The 23,954-nt window shown below is 50.8% G+C and overlaps 1 long non-coding RNA gene across 1 annotated transcript in view; it reads left to right on the top strand.

Annotated features, from left to right (window-relative positions):
• The first annotated feature begins 6,118 nt into the window (after nucleotides 1–6,118).
• LOC142905421 (uncharacterized) overlaps nucleotides 6,119–23,954 on the top strand; it is a 33,237-nt gene continuing 15,401 nt past the window's right edge. The window contains exon 1 of the long non-coding RNA XR_012929590.1: nucleotides 6,119–6,192. This is a non-coding gene — a long non-coding RNA (uncharacterized LOC142905421). The remainder of the gene's footprint in view (nucleotides 6,193–23,954) is intronic.

The following is a 23,954-nucleotide window of genomic DNA, read 5'->3' as shown; positions in this document are numbered from 1 at the left end:
GGGAGACAAAGGCGGCCCCTGTGCTCTCTCGGGTGCTGCTCGCTCACAGCACTCGCCCCAACAGTCTGCTAAGGCTATGGAGGGGCGGGAGGCGGGGCTGGGGGGGGGGATCTTTGACTGTGTCACAACACGTGCACAGAGCAGAGATGGGCTGGCGTGGTGCACGAGGATGTGGGCATGTCGAACTTCTTTCGCACCGTGCTCATCGGAAGTGCGGGGGAAGGACAGCGAACTAAACACAGACGCATAGACAGGCGGACATTGGGTTACAAAGACAAAGATCCCGCGGCATAGCCTCAACAGACTGTTGGGGCAAGCGCCGTTAGCGAGCAGCACCTAGGAAGGGGCGTGTGGAGCTGAGCGGACTTGCCGATGGCCGGTCGCAGCGGTGTCAAGATCGACTCTCCGTGGTGGAGCAGGAGGCTCGTGAATTGACCCCCGCTGGACAGTTGGAGGCTTCCGTTGTTGACCGAAGGAGGAGCACGTGGGCCAGGGCACGCGTGCAGAGCTCAAGACGTCATCACGAGAGTGGACGGGGGGGGGGACGCGTCACGCTCGAGATTAGCGACGAGAGGGCCGGACGGATGATGTCACGTGGCTGTGAACTTCTTTCGCACCGTACGTAGCCAACCGTGCTAATCGGAGGTGACCGTTCATTTCTGCAGATGGTTCAAAAGTATAAACCTGACTTTGAAGGGGGGTGTAGGGGGTTGGTGTGTCTCCTCCGTGAGAACGTGGAATTTCCACCACTGGCTGAGGGCCGCCAACTGCGGTGAGCTGAGCTGCATCGAGCGACGCTCACGAGTGCCGGGGAGACGATTTGAGAGGCGGCGCGGGAGACGAGGAGGCGACGTGGAGCGAGCGATGAGCGCTCCGCAAGAGCGAGGTTAGTGCTCGTTCACGGCCAGCCAAGACTTGACGTGCCCCGGACACAGAAGTGCAAATGTTTGCCTTGCATTATTAATAACAACATCAAACTCATTGTCATCATCGGCGGTGGCGTAGAGCGCCTGGCACGCGTTCTGGTGCAATTAATTCAATGTACCCTACCCCCCGCCCCCCTCCCCACCCCGATCTTTGCATCCCGGAACCCGGCCGCATCTCTCCCCGGTGCAGTTGCACCGCCTGCGCATGCCGCTGTTGGTCGTCTCAATACAGACGACGGCGTTCACTCCCAAAGCAAAATTCCCACGACGCAGCTGGGCAGCGAGATTGCGCTGCAGCGCGCGCGGGTTTGGCCGTCACCTTCGCTCCCAGTGAGTGAATGAATGAGAGAGTTGTTGTTTTGTTGTTGTTGTTAAAGAGCCACTTGAAATGTGCGGTCTGCGACTGGGGAGCGGGCGCAGGGTGGCAGGGTAGGTGGCGTTGTTCAGCGGGAGTCAATCCGAGTTCAATTAGCCGAGCGCGTCAACCGGGTCACTTTGCAAATCCGCGGGACGTTCAGAACGTTCCCGAAGGCTCCCCCACCACCCCCACCACCTAACGCGTTTATAGCCCAAAAAAAATTAAACCGTGCAATAAAAAAAAACCAGTGCGTAAAACTAAAACATTACAAAATTAGCGGAATTGATAAAGCCTCGGGGGTTGAAGGAGATAATTTAACGGGCGAGAATTTGTGAATGAGTATTTGATTTAGACACTGCGGGGTCATTACAGCGGCACTGCTTGGGAGAGACAAATGTAAAGGCGCAGGCCTGCAATTGCTGGAATTTTTTTATTTGTTATTTTTAAATATATATTTTAAAAATAGAGATATATACTAGCTTTACTACCCGGCTTCGCCCGGGACTTGGATTCGTGTCTTGGATTGATGCACGGCATACGCGGAGGGTGGGGGGGAGGGGATGCGTGACGTCAGCAGGCACACTGCGTGACGCTGCCGCATGCGGGTGACATCACAGATGTGACGTCACCCCTCACTTGTGCAAAATATATGCATTATTGCGCCCCCTCCCTCCCCCCCCCCCAAATACAAAAGTCTATTTTTGTTTTATATCATTTGTGTATGGTGTACAATCTGGAAGCTACCCACATGCCAAATTTCAAGTTTGTTGCATGTCGGGAAGTATGCTAAAATTTTCGAACAGACACACATATTCACACATTTCCCTTTTACATATATATGGAGATATAATTCACGCGGCTGCTGGCGCAAATGCCACAAGCTCGAGTTAGCCCGAGGCGGGCAGCTCTAGACGGCATCTTGGCCTACTCTTCCACGCCGGCCAGACGTCTCAGAAGAGGCGGGAGTTACCAACACTTCACCACACCCCGCGCAGGTGGGCGACGTGGGGGTAAGGGGAGGGGGAAATTGAAGAAACTTGCTCCCGTTGGTTTCAACTGCTGCGTCGAGCGATAGAATTGAGGAGGCGACCTCTGGATTGCAAGTCAAGTCGGCGTGTGCTTTGTCGGAGGCTAGCGTTGCTCCAACGCCTATCCGGGCACTTCGACTGTTGACTTTTTAAAAAATTATTTTTACTGATCCATAGTCGGGATAGGCGGCTCGGACAGATAAACAAAGCGGTCGTGTAGGACCGTGGCGTTGCGTGTTACGTGGTGCGTCAGATCAATTTTCTTCTGGGAGGGAAGGGGGTAAGAGGGGGGGGGGGCAGTCTCATTTAAAGTTCCGTCAAGGGAACTCAGGGTCTGTGGAGTGGCATTCGCGAGGGGGCCCCAGATCTGGGTGAACTCCCCTTCCCTATTCCTCAGTTTCAGACTCGGGTCTTCTCAAGCTGCTCGGGCGAATGGGGAGAGAGAATAAGGAGAGAGAATAGGGAGAGAGAATAGGGAGAGAGAATAGGGAGAGAGAATAGGGAGAGAGAATATGGAGAGAGAATAGGAAGAGAGAATAGGGAGAGAGAATAGGGAGAGAGAATAGGGAGAGAGAATATGGAGAGAGAATAGGGAGAGAGAATAGGGAGAGAGACTAGGGAGTTGTGCCAGAGGGTGGATGAGGGGTCCCCCACGATTCTTCCAGGAGCTCAGGATTGTGATGCTAACCGATAGATTTTAGACTCTTGAAATGAGAACAAGATAGGCCAAACACCTCCCTAACCTGGCAAATAAATCTCACAAGAATAACAACGTAACAATACTCAGACTCGGAACCTTTACTATGACTGGTTGAATCCGATGAGCTATAAAGCACTTTGTAAACAAATGTCCAGTAAGGGCTGGTCATAACGTTGGGACAACAACTAAGACACAAACACACGATAGGGGTGCAAGTATAGGCAAGGTAAACAAATGAGGAAAACACAAAACTAAACCATTTTTTTTTATTTTACCAGGTAAGGCCCACTGAGCTGTTAGCTTCTTTATCAGAAGCGACCTGGCCACAAATTATAGCTCAACCGAGTGGCTTATCATGCGGAAATGTATAGCAGTCAAATAATCTAAATAATCTAAACGCAGGCTTTATAAACATAATAACGAGAGGCATGACAGATGTAACGTGTAAAGGTGCAGCCCTCGCAATAGCCGGGTCACTCCTCTGCCGGTGTAAAGGCCTCGGCTGAGCGGGAGCTCGAGAGGATATTTGGCCTACTCTTCCATGCTGGCTCAAGACGTCTTGGAAGAGCTGGGAGTTGCCCACACTTTACCCCACCAACAATTGAATTACTGCAGCGCACCCCATTACGGAGTGGGGGGGGGGGGGTATGAGGGGCGGGGGGAGGGGCGGGGCGAGGGAGGGGCGCTGGGGAGATTAAATAACTTTCCCCTTTTGCTACGAATGCCGCGCCGGCAGATGGAGTCGAACCGGTACCCGTCTGGTTTGCAAGTCCAGCGTGCTCACTGTTACTCGGCGGTGGCAGCGTCCCCCCCTCCCCAACCCACCCCCCCCCCCCCTCCCCCGAAATAAAAAATAGAAAACAATTGACAAAGATGAAAATAAATAAATGGGTAACTGAACATCGTGCGACAAATTTATAATAATAAAATCTCCCCACCCCCACCTCTGCACACCCCCCCCCCACTCCCCCCCCCACCCAAACTAACAACAACAAAATTGATAGTTCCATTAGTCTCTGAGTGTCAGATCCGCCTGTTAAGTAACAGACTTGGTTGGGCGAGCGCGCAGGCGATGTTTGATGAAGTAGAGTAACATTTAGCGGCCAAGGCGCTTTTAATCACGCGCCGGGCAGTATTTGTCAGTGTCGTTGCGGAGAAAAGGGTAGTGGCACCTTAATAAATGTGCGCATTACGCGCCATTGCCGTGGCTTGTCACGCCGCCCCATCGGTGCGATCAGGATTTAGAGTGGAGTGGATCACGTCCCAATCCTGGACAGTCGCGGCTGTGGTGGTGGTGGAAGTGGCGGTGGCGGTGGTGGTGGCAGTGGCGGTGGTGGCGGTGATGGTAGTGGCGGTGGTCGTGTCGGTGGTGGCGGTGGTGGTGGCGGTGGTGGTGGCAGTGGTGGTGGTGGCGGTGGTGGTAGTGGCGTTGGTGGTGGTGGCGGTGGTGGTGGCAGTGGTGGTAGTGGCGTTGGTGGCGGTGGTGGTAGTGGCGGTGATTGTGGCGGTGGTGGCGGTGCCGGCGGTGGTAGTGGCGGTGGTGGTGGTAGGCCATCATAGGTGCTACTGGCTAACAGCCCTTGCCCCAACCGTCTGTTCAGACTATACGGGGGATCTTTGTCTTTGAAGGCGGCTGTGTTAACGGTGTTGGCTTGCCCGACGCGTATCCTCGGCATAAATTATTTATTTTAATTAATAAACTCCTCGTGAGATGACGGAAGAGATACATACAGCACAGAGAAGAATTTCGGGACGTCTCGGGAGATGAGAAAACGCGTAGACCGCCGTATGTAGTGAGATGCGAGATACGTCGACAAGAGGGAGATGGAGTGAGACCAGGCTTGTTCTGTCACTCTCTCTGATCTTCCACAGAGGATGGTGGTGGCTCGTTAGGGGGGGGGAGGAGGGGCGGTAAGCCAACAAAATATTTTCGGGGAATCCTCCTGGCCAATGACTAAAAACTCCTGAATGAGACGAGATAATGTGTACAGGGCGAGCGATACGCGATTTAATGAGATCGGAGAATTGTACACGCACAAATAAAATTAAGATGCAGTGAGATGAGAGAGGAGAGATGAGAGAGATGAGAGTTAATAGAAGAGAGATGAGAGAGATTCTTGAGATGAGAGATGAGAGAAGAGAGATGAGAGAGATGTAGTGAGATGAGAGAAGAGATGAGTGAGATGAGAGAGAGATGTAGTGAGATGAGAGAAGAGATGAGTGAGATGAGAGAGAGATGTAGTGAGATGAGAGAAGAGATGAGAGAGATGAGAGGTGAGAGAAGAGAGATGAGAGATATTCTTGAGATGAGAGATTCTTGAGATGAGAGAAGAGAGATGAGAGAGATGTAGTGAGATGAGAGAAGAGATGAGTGAGATGAGAGAGATGTAGTGAGATGTAGTGAGATGAGAGCGACTGTGCGGCAGTTATGCACCGGTGTGACTGTCATCTTCGATAGATGTTCACTTATCCAACCCGTCCACATGTGTGCGCCGATGCCTCGGTCATCTCAGCGAGTCGGATACGCGACGTCGTGCGGCACTTTAAAAGTCTGCGACAGCGGACACGAGGCGTGGGATGAACGGAGATTCCGAAGCAAACGGATGGACCTTCACATCGCAGTGTGCGAATATGTTAACCTTTAACACGGAGTAAGCTTTCGCGACCAATATTATTCGTAATGAAGTGTTTTGTCGGTGATATCGCGTAACTATAAATGTGCCGTTAACCCACCAACACCGAACACAGCCAATTAGTGAGGTTTGTCACGTAAACAAAACGTGTCAATTACTACTTCAGCACACCGGTGTGCTGGAGAGTGAACCCACGACATTTACAATTCTGACAAATCGCCTGATGAAGCTGGCTGTAATCACCAGCGAAAGGTCGTGCTCAAACTAAAAACATGCAGTTGGCGTCAGCGTCGGGATCGAACCCACGACCTCTTGTATATCGGGTTGCGAAAGTTAACATCTCGCCACCGCTGGGGCCCCAATAATAATAATAATAACAACCAGGGCGTTCCCTGGATTCGAACCGTGAACCTAACCGCTGGGCCCTTTCGCTCCCGGTGCCGTCCGCACGCGCCCACAGTTGAAACCCCCACAGATGACGGAGAGAGCAACGCTCTGGTGCTGGGCCTGCGCAACGGGTGCTGTGTGAACAATAGGCCTCGGCGAGGTAAGGTAATTTACCCTTTTTACCGGGTAAACGGGTAAAGGTGTCGGCATGGGTAAGGTAAAGGGCATGGTGAAGGCAACGCGAAGTATATTACCCGGTAAACACCTTGTTTAGCGCTCGCTAAAAGCACCGTGGTGCAGTCCGTGGTCTCCATTTGACATTGGAATCATCGATAGTCTTCTATTTGAATAAAGCGCTCTTACCTAGCATGTACCTGTTATAAAACCTTGTTCATGTGTAGTAGTTCCCCAGTAATTACCGTGTAATCGGGTAATTTGTATGGGGTAAGGGTAAAAGGTAGTGTAAAGGTAGGCTCGTTGCTTTTGACCTTTAACCTTACCTTGCCGAGGCCTAGTGAGCGAGTGGCGGTTTAAGGGGAGAAGACACAAACGTTATTCTGCGCGAGAATTCAAGCCTCGGGACATTGACGAGGACGACGACGATGATGATGATGATGATGCTAATGATAGTGATGGTGATCATCACGATTGGCTAAGTGAACGGCACTTCAAGGGGGAGAGAGAATGAACACAGCTTCATCAAGGTCACTCATTGATTTATAAATCAGCACCCAGTGGCTTTCCCCGTCAAGCTCACGCCGAGCAGAGATGCGTACAACACGTGGCCAGCCGGCAGTAGAACTTGCGCTAGTTGATCGGCAGGTCGACCGTGGTGGGGTAAAGTGTGGGTACTCCCACCTCTTCCAAGACGCGTGGCCAGCGTGAAAGAGTAGGCCAAAGTACCCCCTAGGAGGGGCTCTCTTGAGCTCCTTCCCGTGGGGGCCCTTCCGCCAGCAGTGGAGTGAGCGAGGTTCGAGTCGAGTCAATGTTTGTTGTTGTTGTTGTTCAGGGTTTGAACACATGGCGCCGTTTCTGGCACGAGTCTGTCGCCAAGAGCAATTGCGGGGCTGCGCCTTTAGCCGCCGCAACACAAACGCGGCTAACGATCGGGGCCTCTCCGCCTGGCTTGACAAAGTGGAGTAATGTTCAACGCGTTTAGCGCCACTGGTCAAACAAGGGGACAAATTAATATGCGGCCGCTGTGTTGTGCCAACACGCGCGCAGTGTATGTGTGTGTGTGCACGTGTGTGTGCGCGTGTGTGTGTGCGTGTGTGTGTGTGTGCGCGTGTGTGTGCGCGTGTGTATGTGCGCGCGTATGTGTGCGCGAGTGTGCGTGTGTGCGCGTGTGTGCGTGTGTGTGTGCGCGCGCGTGTGTGTGCGCATGTGTGTGCGTGCGTGTGTGTGTGCGCGTGTGTGTGCGCATGTGTGTGTGCGTGTGTATGTGTGCACGTGTGTGTGTGCGTGTGTGTGTGCGCGTGTGTGTGCGCGTGTGTATGTGCGTGTGTGTGTGTGCGCGAGTGTGCGTGTGTGCGCGCGCGTGTGTGCGTGTGTGTGTGCGCGCGCGTGTGTGCGCGTGTGTGTGCGCATGTGTGTGCGTGTGTGTTTGCGTGTGTGAGGGTACGCGCGTGTGTGCGCGTATGTGCGTGTGTGTGTGCGCGTGTGTGTGTGTGCGCGCATGTGTGCGCGTGTGTGTGTGTGCGCGCGTGTGTGTGTGTGTGTGCGCGTGTGTGTGTGTGCGCATGTGTGTGTGTGTGCGCGTGTGTGTGTGTGCGTGTGTGTGTGCGCGCGCGCGTGTGTGTGTGTGGTCGCATGCACGCACGCGACCACGCGGTTTCGTGGAAAGAAATTGAACGGCAATTTCATTTTTTCTTCTGCTTCTTCTTCGTCTAAAATGCATTGGAGGCTAAAGGTGATGAACGTAGGGAAAGGGGGAGGGAGGGGAGGGAGGGAAGGAGCGAGGTTGGGAGGGAGGGAGGGAGTGAGGGAGGGGAGGGAAGGGAGCTTCGAAGGGAGCGAGGGATGGAGGTTGGGAGGGAGGGGGGGGGAGGGAGGTTTGGTGGGAGGGGGTGAGGGAGGAAGGGAGGGAGGGGGGAGAGAGCTTCGAAGGGAGCGAGGGAGGGAGTTTGGGAGGGAGGGGAGGGAGGTTGGGAGGGAGCGAGTGAGCGAGCGAGCGAGGGAGGGAGGTTGGGAGGGAGGGAAGTTGGGAAGGGGGGAAGTTGGGAGGGAGCGAGGGAAGTTGGGAGGGAGGGAGGGAGGTTGGGAGGGAGGGAGGGAGGTTGGGAGGGAGGGAGGTTGGGAGGGAGGGAAGTTGGGAAGGGGGGAAGTTGGGAGGGAGCGAGGGAAGTTGGGAGGGAGGGAGGGAGGTTGGGAGGGAGGGAGGTTGGGAGGGAGGGAAGTTGGGAGGGAGGGAGAGAGGGAGGAAGTTTGGAGGGAGTGAGATTGGGACGGAGGGAGTGAGAGAGGGAGGAATGTGGTTGTGCAAACCCCCCAATATAAACCGAACGCACCGCTATTTGTCGCCCTTTGAATGTTTCACGGAAAGATTGCAGAGCCCACGGCGGCTGCAATCGGTCGGGGCGACGGTGTTAGATTTGTCTCGCGTTGTTGATGAACAGTGCGCAGGGCGCACAGCGTACGATGCCAGACGCAGAGAAACGCGCTCACAAATCACGCTGCTGGTCTTGTGTGTACGTGTGCGTATGTACGTGTGTGTATGTATGTATGCGTGTGCAAACATCGCCACTGGAGAGACAAAGGCGGCCGGCCGTGGAGCTGGCCACCTACACCCCTCGTGTGCCATGCCGGCCTTCACAGGTGCTACTCGCTAACAGCACTTGCCCCGACAGTCTGTGAAGGCTCCACGGGGGAGCTTTGTCTTTGTGCGTGGGGAGCGGTAGTGTTGGGGTCCGCGCGCTGCGCTACAAACCCGGCGGTCCGAGTTCGATTCCCGCTCACGGCCAGCACCAGTAACGATTATCTGAATCGATCCTGAGCTTTCACTAGGTAGACTCAGTCTCAAATGAGAACCTGGTGCGGTGTGTAGTAAACATCGCCACTGGAGAGACAAAGGCGGCCGGGCGTGGCGTTGGCCACCCACCCCCCTCGTTGTCCCGCGCCTGCCTTCACAGGGTGCTCGCTAACAGCACTTGCCCCGACAGTTTCATAAGGCTACACGGGTAATCTTTGTTTGTCTTTGTTGTGTGCGTCCGTGCTGCGGAGTGATTGGATGCAGAGGAGCCACGGTGCCGTGATCTGCCCACGGCAAACCATGAATATCTGAAACCAGTCCTGGGACCTCGGCCCTTTAGGTTGACTTAGCCCCAAATGTGTACCTGGTGCCGCGTGTAAAAACATGTGTCATTCTCGTTCCATTGACACCACGTGCATCAATATATTTGCTCATTGTGGCAGATGCAAGTGCTGTTCGCGAGCTGGACAGCTCTATTTGATAGAAGCGACCTGGCTATCAGAAATGATAGCTCAACGAAGTGGCTTATCGTCATCGTGTGGACATTTAGTCTGGCACGCGCACTGCGTCAGCGCTCCCCAAAGACAAAGATCCCCCGTGTAGCCTCAACAGACTGTGGAGGAAAGAGCTGTTAACGAGTAGCAGCACCTAATGAAGACCGGTACGGCATACGAAGGGGTGTGTGGCCAGCACCACGCCCGACCGCCTTTATCTCCCCAGTGGCGATGTTTACACGTCGCACCCGATACCAATTTGAGGCTGAGTGGACCTAAGGAAAGATCCAGACCGGTGCAAATATCACTCGCCACGAAACGCTAGCCGTGGCGAACACACCTTAGCGACGCATCCTACGAAATCATATACAATGGCATCACAGCGCTACTTGTTCACGTGCGTACGTACACACTGGAACATAGCTTTGTGGATGTCTTATCCTAGTTGCTGCGCTGCCTTCTGTGTGGCCAGGTCACTCAAATCGTCGCTAGGGTTTCACACCCGTCATGGGTTTTCCAGGATGCCCTCTGGTTGAGCAGCATGTCCGGGGCAACCTGTCATTCTCTAACCGGATCGATAAAAATAAAGTTTGGCGTCATTTGCGTAACAATCACTCGAGACAATGCAAATTTGCGTGTCCGTCCCTCCTCTTCTTGTATCGTGAGATATTCATCTTCCCATGATATGCCCCTTCTTTATTATACGTTAGAAAAATCTCTCTCTCGTAAGTGGCAACCCTGGTTCATGGCTATCAAACTCCATTCCTTCTTACGGATGGAGAGCAGTGGGGGGGGGGGGGACTTTTAATTTGACACTCCTGCATCTTAATTTGACGTGCCCGGGGACTTTTAATTTGACGTGGCGGCGCCATCTTTCTATTGTTGTTCTCCGTAAACCATTGTTTGTTTTGAAGCTTGTTCTCAGAGTACAAAACATGTTTGGGTGAGAAAGCCGGTAAAAAAAATACACACACACGCGTGTAAAACAAAATTACTGAATAATTGTGGGGGAAATGTTAGAGGGGCCTTAAAGAGCACAAAGTCATTGCGAATCAAATTATGGTTTTGCCGTTACCATCATTAGTCAAAGTTGTGTGTGTGTGTGGTGAACGGACGAGGCGTGGACCATTTCGGGACGAGCCGTAAAGGTTACCTTTTTAATCATAGCGGGAGGATGAAAAAATAATTCAACACACACAAATGTTTAATTTTTATTTCAATTGAATATATTACACGTAGATGTGTTTGTGTGCGGTAGGGTGAGTGGTTAGCGCTACGCTCCGCTACGACCCGGCGAACCGAGTTCGATTCCCCGCTCACGGCCACTAAGGCCACTGACGATTATCTGAACCGGTCCTGGGCCTCCCCTAGGTCGACGCAGCCTAAAATGAGTACCTGGTGCGGTGTGTAAACATCGCCACTAGGGAGGCAAATACGGCCGGGCGTGGTGCCGGCCACCCACCCGATCGTGTGCTCTTCCGGCCTTCGTAGGTGCTCGCTAACAGCACTTGCCCCAACAGCCTGTTCGGGCTTTACGGTGGGGTCTTTGTCTTTGTGTGTGATCGTGCATTCGTGGGGAGCGGTAGCGTAGCGGTTAATACGCTGGGCCACGAACCCGGCGACCCGAGTTCGATTCCCGCTCACAGCCAGCAACACCACTGATGATTATCTGAACCGGTCCTGGGCCTCCCCTAGTTCGACTCAACCTAAAATGAGTACCTAGTGAGGTGTGTAAACATCACCACTGGGGAGGCAAAGGCGGCCGGGCGTGGTGCTGGACACCCACCCGCTCGTGTGCCGTGCCGGCCTCCATAGGTGCTCGCTAACAGCACTTGCCCCTACAGCCTATACGGGGGATCTTTGTCTTTGTGCATGTGTGCGTTCCTTGTAGGACTTGAACCTTGGGTGGCAGGGAGATGTTGTCGTCAGGTAATGTTCGTGGTTGCTTCTCTGAGAGCGCGTTAGACGATTTGCAGTTTCATTTGGCACGTAATTATTTCGTGTGCGATATTTTTAGAAGCCACATTTGCCATTCTTCTTCTTCTTTTTTTTTGGCTTCAAAAACTGTGACTCGTACGAACAAACACGAACAAAAAATGCGCCAGCTGTTTTTTTTCGATGGGTGATTTCTAATTCCGATGAGAATTAATCAGGACTAATTCATCAGAACGAATACTTTCCCAGTGTGCTGTACGTACGGGTATAACTCTTCAGTGTGCGCGGGTTTTTTTTAATCGTAGCCCACTTTTTGTTCGGCAAATCTAATGCAATATGTTTTGAAGGATTAAACTATTTGTTTTTAATTCTAGATTTTGAAGCTTTCGTGACTGCAAGGATTCATACGCTTTGGTTTTTTTTCGGTAAAGTCACGTAGGTAAAATAAAATAAATTAAAATAAATGTTTTCTTTTATTTTAATTTATTTTATTTTACCTACGTGACTTTACCGAAAAAAACAAAGAGTATTTGTTTGAACTATTTCAACGTTACCGGGTAAGGCCCCCACTGTGCTACATTGCTCTTTTTCATATACGACGCCCTGGCTATCACAAATGATAGCCCAACAAAGTGGCTTATCATCGTAGGGAAATGTATAGCAGCCAAATACTCTAAACGCGTGATGTTGATTCTACACGTGGAGGAAAAAATGGGAGGAGCCGGAGAAAAAAATCACGCGACCACAGAGAGAGAGTCATGGGAAACTGCAAATATACAACTGGTGTCGTCGGGGTCGGGATCGAACCTGCGACCTCCTGTGTACCAAGCGAGGTAGTTAACATCTCCACAGAGATAAAGAGAGAGACACCGCAAACTCCAAATATACAACAGGCGTCGTCAGGGTCGGGATCGAACCCGCGACCTCCTGTGTACCGAGCGAGGTAGTTAACATCTCCACAGAGATAAAGAGAGAAACACCGCAAACTCCAAATATACAACAGGCGTCGTCAGGGTCGGGATCGAACCCGCGACCTCCTGTGTACCAAGCGAGGTAGTTAACATCTCCACAGAGATAAAGAGAGAGAGAGACACCGCAAACTCGAAATATACAACAGGCGTCGTCAGGGTCGGGATCGAACCCGCGACCTCCTGTGTACCGAGCGAGGTAGTTAACATCTCCACAGAGATAAAGAGAGAGACACCGCAAACTCGAAATATACAACAGGCGTCGTCAGGGTCGGGATCGAACCCGCGACCTCCTGTGTACCAAGCGAGGTAGTTAACATCTCCACAGAGATAAAGAGAGAGACACCGCAAACTCGAAATATACAACAGGCGTCGTCAGGGTCGGGATCGAACCCGCGACCTCCTGTGTACCGAGCGAGGTAGTTAACATCTCCACAGAGATAAAGAGAGAGACACCGCAAACTCCAAATATACAACAGGCGTCGTCAGGGTCGGGATCGAACCCGCGACCTCCTGTGTACCAAGCGAGGTAGTTAACATCTCCACAGAGATAAAGAGAGAGACACCGCAAACTCGAAATATACAACAGGCGTCGTCAGGGTCGGGATCGAACCCGCGACCTCCTGTGTACCAAACGAGGTCGTTAACATCTCACCACTGCGGTACCACACAGAGATGTGGGTGTACTCCCGTACTTTACCCCAGCGCATACGACGTATCAATCGATTAACTGTGTTGAGCACAAACAGAATGCTGAGTGATGGATAGAGGTGGGTGGGTGGGGGGGGTGCAGGTGCGGACGAGAATTGAGAACCTTGCCACATCGCTTCAACTGCCGATCAAAACCGGCGACCTCTGGATTGCGAGTCCAGCGGGGGTAGCTACGGCACGACCGTGGGGTCCCCAGGCAAAGTCTTTGCGAGGACTATCAGCCGGAGCGTTGGCTTACAAAGGTGCCCGCACCTGTTGCTGCCCCTGACGGCGTTATGTTCAGTGTCGATCGGTGATGATATTTAACGATGAGGGATGGAGTGAACGTCACGTTGGTTGGCGCACTGCACGGTGAACCCACTTGGCCTGAGTTTAAATCCCGGCTACGGCTAACATAAACCTGCACGCGGCTCAACGGAATGCCGCGAGAAAAGTTGAAGAATTTTTTTTTTAAACGTTTCATTTCTATTCCGCTCGGCTTTCCATTTATTGTTGCCAAATATAACATCGCAGCGGTGCCCGTGGAACGCGCGTCACGAGGTGAACACAGTTCCAACCTCTGCAGTGAGCAGTGCACCACGCTGTGCCCAGGGTATAGTCACTGGAGACGTGGCGGTGGCGCGTTCGCCGTCTTGCTCCACGGGTTCACGGTTCGAGTCCGGCGGCCGCCCTGGTTAACACTGCGGCTGGAAGTATTAACCTTAACAATAATAACGATCATAATAATACTACGCGCCGTCTAATTCAGAAGGGCGCTTTAAAGAGCCACTGACGTCGTTCGCAAGAGTTGGGCAACACGTGAAGCTTTTCAAGTTGGGCCCGACATTAATATATATATAAAACACCTAATGTGTATCCTCTGGTGAATATCAATACAATATACATTTTCGGGGTCTCGAGTATGGCAGACGCGTTGTTTCCGGCAGTACGCATTGTCTCGTCTCGCGGACTTAATTCTAGTTTGCGATATCCCCCAGGAGCGTTAAAGAACGCGGCCGCTATCACCGTCAATTCCGAGGCGTCTTTATACTCGAATGAGCTTGGGGTGCAGGTGCGTGTCTCTCTATGTGCTCGTGTTGGTGGTGGTTTTTGTTTTTGTTAGCAGTTGCGCGCGTGTGTGTTGTCAGACATTGAACTTCTTTCGCACCGTACGTAGCCAACCGTGCTAGGGGGTGGGGGGAGGGGGGAGCAGGGGAACGACAACCAACCAATCACAATAAATCAGTTCTCAACAAGATGAGCCAATAGGACAATAGTGGAGCTGGTAGGACAACAGTTGAGCTGGTTTGGACAACAGTGGAGCTGGTAGGACAACAGTGGAGCTGGTGGGACAACAGTGGAGCTGGTAGGACAACAGTGGAGCTGGTAGGACAACAGTGGAGCTGGTGGGACAACAGTGGAGCTGGTAGGACAACAGTGGAGCTGGTGGGACAACAGTGGAGCTGGTAGGACAACAGTGGACCCGGTAGGACAACAGTGGAGCTGGTAGGACAACAGTGGAGCTGGTGGGACAACAGTGGAGCTGGTGGGACAACAGTGGAGCTGGTAGGACAACAGTGGAGCTGGTGGGACAACAGTGGAGCTGGTAGGACAACAGTGGAGCTGGTGGGACAACAGTGGAGCTGGTAGGACAACAGTGGACCCGGTAGGACAACAGTGGAGCTGGTAGGACAACAGTGGAGCTGGTAGGACAACAGTGGAGCTGGTGGGACAACAGTGGAGCTGGTAGGACAACAGTGGAGCTGGTAGGACAACAGTGGAGCTGGTAGGACAACAGTGGAGCTGGTAGGACAACAGTGGAGCTGGTAGGACAACAGTGGAGCTGGTGGGACAACAGTGGAGCTGGTAGGACAACAGTGGAGCTGGTAGGACAACAGTGGAGCTGGTTGGACAACAGTGGAGCTGGTAGGACAACAGTGGAGCCGGTAGGACAACAGTGGAGCTGGTAGGACAACAGTGGAGCTGGTTTGGACAACAGTGGAGCTGGTGGGACAACAGTGGAGCTGGTGGGACAACAGTGGAGCTGGTAGGACAACAGTGGAGCTGGTAGGACAACAGTGGAGCTGGTAGGACAACAGTGGAGCTGGTGGGACAACAGTGGAGCCGGTAGGACAACAGTGGAGCTGGTAGGACAAGAGTGGAGCTGGTGGGACAACAGTGGAGCTGGTAGGACAACAGTGGAGCTGGTTGGATAACAGTGGAGCTGGTGGGACAACAGTGGAGCCGGTAGGACAACAGTGGAGCTGGTAGGACAACAGTGGAGCTGGTGGGACAACAGTGGAGCTGGTAGGACAACAGTGGACCCGGTAGGACAACAGTGGAGCTGGTGGGACAACAGTGGAGCTGGTTGGGACAACAGTGGAGCTGGTTAAGACAACAGTGGAGCCGGTAGGACAACAGTGGAGCTGGTGGGACAACAGTGGAGCCGGTAGGACAACAGTGGAGCTGGTTAAGACAACAGTGGAGCCGGTAGGACAACAGTGGAGCTGGTGGGACAACAGTGGAGCTGGTTGGGACAACAGTGGAGCTGGTTAAGACAACAGTGGAGCCGGTAGGACAACAGTGGAGCTGGTGGGACAACAGTGGAGCCGGTAGGACAACAGTGGAGCCGGTAGGACAACAGTGGACCCGGTAGGACAACAGTGGAGCTGGTGGGACAACAGTGGAGCTGGTTACGACAACAGTGGAGCTGGTGGGACAACAGTGGAGCTGGTGGGACAAGAGTGGAGTTCGGGGTGGGGGTGAGAAGGGGTAAATAAAACGGATCTCTGCGCGGCCGCAATTAGCGCTAACAGGAATTAGCGCGCAGAAGCGCTCCGTCAAGGAGCGTAATGCGGATGAATGTAATCATTGTGGTGCCCGCCCGCCTGATTTACACCCTCGCGGAGACTAAACTGCGCTAACGGGCTGTATAATTCCCACGGAAGCGGCGGGCATAAATTATGCTAATTAAATTGTAGAGACCGCGCCAACGAGATTTGATTTTTTTTTTCCCACACACAACCCACCCAGCCACCGCTCCCCCTTCCCTTTGACATCCTCGTTCAGTGCATAACGGTTTATTGCCAATTTCCCGGCTTAAGAAATGACGACGTCAAATTGGACACTTTTAAAACGCCCGAACGCTCTCGCTACCAGGCACGAAGCTACTCGCACGCGTCGCGTTTTAATAGCTCTCTCGGAATAAAAAAAATATAATTAGAAGGGGGGGAAAAAAAAAACCGAAACTCTGTGTAATAATAATAATAATAAAAGAAAGGACGACGAGAGATACGATAACACCGCCTCGTATCCGATCATCACGTGTCTGTCCACGCATCTGATCCAGTTGACAGCGAGCGACGTGTCACTGCGCAGAGCCTTCGCGTTCCTGAAAAAGCGCCGCAAAGCAAACTTGCCCATAACTAACGATCCACCTGTGACGATAGCGTTTGGGCGAGATGCGATGCAGCAATACGCACACGCGGTGAGATGGCTGGACGAGCAATTGAGGGTACGCCGGCCGCGTTGCTGTGTCATTCCTCGTGCCGTATCGCACCGCTCGGCCACGGGCGGCTTCAGAAAGTAGTTCGTCATCGACCGCTCAAAAAAGACATTACAACGGGGTGCGTTCCGAGTCATAACGGCACGTGTTCCTCGTTATAACGGGACGTGTTCCGTGTTATAACGGGAGGCGTTCCGTGTTATAACGGCGCGCGTTCCCGCGTTATAACGGCAAGTGTTCTGTGTTATAATGGCACGCGTTCCGCGTTATAACGGCACGCGTTCCGTGTTATAACGGCACGTGTTCCGTGTCATAACGGCACGTGTTCCATGTTATAATGGCACGCGTTCCGCGTTATAACGGCACGCGTTCCGTGTTATAACGGCACGTGTTCCGTGTTATAACGGCACGTGTTCCGTGTTATAACGGCACGTGTTCCGTGTTATAACGGCGCGTGTTCCGTGTTGTAATGGCACGTGTTCTGTGTTATAACGGCACGTGTTCCGTGTTATAACGGCACGTGTTCCTCGTTATAACGGCACGTGTTCCGTGTTATAACGGCACGTGTTCCGTGTTATAACGGGACGTGTTCCGTGTTATAACGGCACGTGTTCCGTGTTATAACGGCGCGTGTTCTGTGTTATAACGGGACGTGTTCCGTGTTATAACGGGACGTGTTCCGCGTTATAATGACACGTGTTGTGTTATAACGGCACTGTTCCGTGTTATAACGGCACGTGTTCCGTGTCATAACGGCACGTGTTCCGTGTTATAACGGCACGTGTTCCGTGTTATAACGGCACGTGTTCCGTGTTATAACGGCACGTGTTCCGTGTTATAACGGCACGTGTTCCGCATTGTAACGGGACACGTTCCGCATTATGCAAAAATTGTCCCCGAATGAAAGAAGCGCATTATTGCAAATGCGCCTTGTGTGAACACTGGTTAGGCGAGGTTCAATCCCCTCCCGTGACTGTTTCACGAACAGCCACCGATAACCCACGACTTAGCTAAACTCTTTGAATGTTTCCCAGGTAAAGCCCACTTAGCTCATAGCTCTTTTACTGAGTATTATATTCCATTCCTGTTATCTCATCGCTTTTCTCACGATTGCGGGGGAGCGATGGGCACGGGGTCACGTGCCCGTGCGGGACGCGCGTGCACGTGACGCGCGTGCACGTGATAATGGAAGCGTTCAAAATTATTGATTCATTGCTTACAAACGATTACTAAAAAAAAACACCCCCACAATACAATTCAATAAATGCGCTTCATCCTTGCAAGCGAAAGGTCTCATAGTTGAGTCTCAAGAAGACGTTGTTTTTTAGCAGCAGCAGCAACAGCAGGGTCCTTGTCCCCGAAAGGAAACGTGTTCGGTGATTTGACCAGGAATGCTCCTTCTGCTTCATAGCAGAGGGAGGGCGAATGCCTCAAACATCACCTGGTGAGGAAGGGTCGTTGTCCAATATATCATTTATACTCCATCATCATCATCATCTATTCATCATCATCATCTATTCATCATCATCTACTCATCATCATCATCATCATCTATTCATCATCATCTACTCATCATCATCATCTATTCATCATCATCATCATCATAATATATTCATCATAATCTATTCATCATCATCTACTCATCATCATCATCTATTCATCATCATCTCATCATCATCATCTATTCACAATCATCTATTCATCATAATCTACTCATCATCATAATCTATTCATCATCATCTATTCATCATAATCTACTCATCATCATCTATTCATCATCATCATCATCATCATCTATTCATCATCATCTACTCATCATCATCATCTATTCATCATCATCATCATAATCTATTCATCATAATCTATTCATCATCATCTACTCATCATCATCATCTATTCATCATCATCTCATCATCATCATCATCATCTATTCACAATCATCTATTCATCATAATCTACTCATCATCATAATCTATTCATCATCATCTATTCATCATAATCTACTCATCATCATCTATTCATCATCATCATCTATTCATCATCATCTACTCATCATCATCATCTATTCATCATCATCTCATCATCATCATCATCTATTCACAATCATCTATTCATCATAATCTACTCATCATCATCATCTATTCATCATCATCATCATCTATTCATCATAATCTACTCATCATCATCTATTCATCATCATCTACTCATCATCATCATCTATTCATCATCATCTCATCATCATCATCTATTCACAATCATCTATTCATCATAATCTACTCATCATCATCATCATCTATTCATCATCATCTATTCATCATCACACAAACTGATTTTTTGTGTTCAGTTTGCTGTCCTCTACCCGCACCTCCGATGAACACCGTTGGCGACGTACGGTGCGAAAGAAGTTGAACACACACACACACACAAACAAGCACATCTGATACCCATCCAATATATAAACATAGTGGTTGGAACGCAGACTCGGACGGAGCGCTGTGATAAATCCTCGAGGTGCTTTGCTAATTAAAGCCACGGCATCAGAGTGCGCGTGCCTTAACTACCGGTACATTACTATCGGCTGTGTGCCATTTGATTGCAAATGTGATTTGCGACTTTGATCTTTAGCCGCGAAGTATCGAGACTTCACTGCTAACCGTGGGCCATTGCATTGAGGGGCTACCACTGCTGCTGTGTGGTCGTCATCTTGGTGTGGTCCCTTTGTTGTCATTATTTGCTGTCCTTTCTCAATCTTGATAAATAAGACTTATAAAATGTAATATTATTCACCGTAGAGGTTTTTTTTTGGGGGGGGGGGGGGGGGGGGCTTATAATCGCGTAAATTCGAACGCGTCAATTGTAGATTTGAAGTTTCCGTGACTGCAAGGACCAACACTCTGTGGTTATTTCGGTAAAGTCACGTACAGTAGGTGAAATAATAATAATAAAATAAAACTGAAAATAACTAAATTGAATCACGACCTCTTCTTGGTTCTTTCGGTAAAGTCACGTAGAATGGAAATGAAATTATAAAAATGATAATAATAACAGAATAAAATTCTCACGACGTTTCGGCCACAACACAAGTAGCCTTCCGAAACGTCGTGAGAATTTTATTCTGTTATTATTATTTTATTTCCATTCTACGTGGTGACTTTACCGAAAGAACCAAGAAGATTAATCCCTGGAGTCACGAAAGCTTTAAATCGAAATTTAAATCACGACGTTTCGAATGACGGAAGCATGTGTTGCTTCCGAAACGTCGTGATTTAATTTAGTTATTTTCAGTTTTATTTTAATATTTTTATGTTCTATTTTTTTCTACCTACGTCACTTTACCGAAAGAACCAAAGAGTATGAATGCGTCGTTAATCCCGCCACCACCCGACATAGCCAACTAGTAAGGTTCGTCACGTAAACTGAACGTGGCAAATTCGTTACGAGTACAGCACACCGGTGTGTTGGAGAGTAAACCCACAACATTTACAGTTCGAGAACCGTGCCGCATCGCCAGTAATTACAACCAGCATCATCAGGCGTCAGACAGAATTGCGGATAAATCCTCTGCCTGTTTTTGGTCTTAACTATGACGTATTATTTATTTTTATCTTCTGACTTGCTGACACCATTTCTCTACTTTGCACTCTCCCATCGTGTGTTGCTATTGTAACTCGCTGACCCTCCCTCGTGTCCCACACTGGAGGCATCTGTGAAAGAACAGCTCCATAGCTCATCGGATTCCTCCTCCCGCAATCTCAATAAACATTGTGATTCTGGTTTTCCCTACCGGGCGGTGTTCTTAACGTGCGTGTTGAGTGGTTGTCATCCGTGCCTCTGCAGCCCTGCCAAACGCGGCATTGCAAATTACAACGACCCTCTCCACTAAGTGATGATTCCGTGTGTATGTATCCAGAAAAAAACACACTCAGCCTCAAGACTCTTTAGCGGGAGGGTTGCTGCTAAATTGGGTTGTTTGGCCAATATAATTAGCGTCTTTTTTGTTGTTGGGTAAATTAGTCAAGAAATGTCCGTGAAGTATAGACACACACCACGCGCTGTTTAAAAGTACACCGTATATAACTAATCCTGCACCGATACGTCTTCACGAACAGGAACGCAGGGTAAGTATGTTCATGTTTTAGTAAACTCCTCCCCCCCCCCACACACACATTATCACCTTTCTCGGTCTTGCGACTCCACAATCTCATCGCGCGCCGATCCGATCCGATTACGATCTCATGGTCGCTCCATCTCCAAGGCGGTTGTTCCCATCGCATCCCCAGCGTCGCGTGCGGTGCACCACCGCGGCTGTCCCAAAGCGGGCATCATCGTCGTCGTCATCATCATCATCATCGTCGTCATTGTTGTCATCATCGTCGTCATCATCATCGTCATCGTCGTCATTATCATCGTCGTCATCGTTGTCATTATCAGCGTCGTCATTGTCATCGTCATCATCATCGTCGTCATCATCATCGTCGTCATCGTCGTCATCATCATCGTCATCATCATTGTCATCATCATTGTCATCATCGTCGTCATCATTATCTTCGTCATCATCGTTGTCATCATCGTCATCATCGTCATAATCATCGTCATCATCATCGTCGTCAACATCGTCATCATCGTTGTCGTCATCATCATCGTCGTCATCATCATCATCGTCATTATCGTTGTCATCATCGTCATCATCATCATCATCGTCATCATCATCGTCTTCATCATAATCGCCGTGATCATCATCGTCATCATCATTGTCATGATCATCATCGTCGTCAGAAACCACCGACGCACGGGAACGGCGGCGATTCAATCACGCGGCGGTGTTCGACGGGAGGCTCGGGGTGGCGGAGAAACCGAAACAAATCAGTGGCGCTCCTCGGAGCGAGCGACAGCGACGGCATTCCACACCGCGCTCCACCCAGCAAGGGAGCGGCCGCCATGGGGGTTGCGCGTGGGGCGAAGCCGCCGGGCTCGCGACGACTCGAGGAGAGGGGAGAGCGGAGAGGACTCGACAAGCGATGGTGCTGGTGGCAAACGGCGCTGGGGCACAACCGGCACCGCGGTGGATTTGGAGATGTTAACTACCTCGCCTGGTGTGCAGGAGGTCGTGGGTTCGATCCTGACCCTGACACCTGCTGCTGTATATTTGAAGTTTGCGGTGTCTCTCTCTCTCTCATCATCATCACGGTGGCTAGGAGATGTTAACTACCTCGCCTGGTATACAGGAGGTAGTGGGTTCGATCCCGACCCTGACACCTGCTGCTGTATATTTGGAGTTTGCGTGTCTCTCTCTTTCATCATCATCATCACAGTGGCTAGGAGATGTTAACTACCTCGCCTGGTGTGCAGGAGGTCGTGGGTTCGATCCTGACCCTGACACCTGCTGCTATATATTTGAAGTTTGCGGTGTCTCTCTCTCATCATCATCACGGTGGCTAGGAGATGTTAACTACCTCGCCTGGTATACAGGAGGTAGTGGGTTCGATCCTGACCCTGACACCTGCTGCTGTATATTTGGAGTTTGCGTGTCTCTCTCTTTCATCATCATCATCACAGTGGCTAGGAGATGTTAACTACCTCGCCTGGTGTGCAGGAGGTCGTGGGTTCGATCCTGACCCTGACACCTGCTGCTGTATATTTGAAGTTTGCGGTGTCTCTCTCTCTCTCATCATCATCACGGTGGCTAGGAGATGTTAACTACCTCGCCTGGTATACAGGAGGTCGTGGGTTCGATCCTGACCCTGACACCTGCTGCTGTATATTTGGAGTTTGCGGTGTCTCTCTCTCTCTCATCATTATCACGGTGGCTAGGAGATGTTAACTACCTCGCCTGGTATACAGGAGGTCGTGGGTTCGATCCTGACCCTGACACCTGCTGCTGTATATTTGGAGTTTGCGTGTCTCTCTCTCTCATCATCATCATCACAGTGGCTAGGAGATGTTAACTACCTCGCCTGGTATACAGGAGGTCGTGGGTTCGATCCTGACCCTGACACCTGCTGCTGTATATTTGGAGTTTGCGTGTCTCTCTCTCTCCTCATCATCACGGTGGCTAGGAGATGTTGACTACCTCGCCAGGTGTGCAGGAGGTCGTGGGTTCGATCCTGACCCTGACACCTGCTGCTGTATATTTGGAGTTTGCGGTGTCTCTCTCCCCGTGGTCGTGTAGATTGTTCTCGGGATCCTGCGGTTTGTCGCTCCCCATTTAGAATCAACGTGCTTTCAGAGTATTATATAGATGTCCGCACGATAAGCCACTTCGTTGAGCTATCATTTGTGTCCGGGTCGCTTCTGAAAAAGAGCTATTATAGCTCAGCGAGCCTGACTTGGTAAAATAAAATAAAAAAGTTTAGTTTAGTCCCTTCACAAGTTCAGGGTGACCCCCCCCCCTCTCCCCCTTCCACCGTTTCTACACAGACAAAGTATCTAAGTACAAATTTCACACGAGTTCATACATTCCTGCCGAGTTGTCAACATCAAATGCAAGCTCGGGGCAAAGCAGCAAAATAACAACAACAACAACAGAGCAAACCGAGAAAACAACCACCACGACACGGTCCCTCGATTGCATGGAACACTCACTCGCTCACTCGGCTTTGCCAGCCGTCTCTCCGAGTGTGCTGCGTGGAAACGATTAATTGAAACCGATCCTGAGCCTCCCCTAGGTCGACTCAGCCTCAAATGAGCACCCGCTGCGGTGGGTGGTAAACATCGCCACGAAAGGGAGACAAAGGCGGCCGGGCGTGGTGTTGTCAACCCAACAACTCGCGTGCCGTTTCCAGCCTCCATCGGTGCAACTCGCCAACAGCACTTGCCCCTAGAGTTATACCTTAGCAGGGGATCTTTGTCATTGTATGTCTATGGGCAGTGTTGAGTCTATGGGCAGTGTTGAGTCTATGGGCAGTGTTGAGTCTATGGGCAGTGTTGAGTCTATGGGCGATGTTGAGTGTATGGGCAGTGTTGAGTCTATGGGCAGTGTTGAGTCTATGGGCGATGTTGAGTCTATGGGCAGTGTTGAGTCTATGGGCAGTGTTGAGTCTATGGGCAGTGTTGAGTCTATGGGCAGTGTTGAGTCTATGGGCAGTGTTGAGTCTATGGGCAGTGTTGAGTCTATGGGCAGTGTTGAGTCTTTGGGCAGTGTTGAGTCTATGGGCAGTGTTGAGTCTATGGGCAGTGTTGAGTCTATGGGCAGTGTTGAGTCTATGGGCAGTGTTGAGTCTTTGGGCAGTGTTGAGTCTATGGGCAGTGTTAGTCTATGGGCAGTGTTGAATCAATGGGCAGTGTTGAGTATATGGGCAGTGTTGAGTCTATGGGCAGTGTTGAGTCTATGGACAGTGTTGAGTCTTTCGGCAGTGTTGAGTC

The sequence above is a fragment of the Petromyzon marinus genome, chromosome 54 (genome assembly GCF_048934315.1).
Source record: "Petromyzon marinus isolate PM22_M1 ecotype Great Lakes invasive population chromosome 54, UKy_Petmar_22M1.pri1.0, whole genome shotgun sequence".
Classification (NCBI taxonomy): Eukaryota; Metazoa; Chordata; class Hyperoartia; order Petromyzontiformes; family Petromyzontidae; genus Petromyzon; species Petromyzon marinus.
The sequence above is the reverse complement of the archived record's forward strand: the minus strand, read 5'-3'. Positions and strand labels throughout refer to the sequence as shown.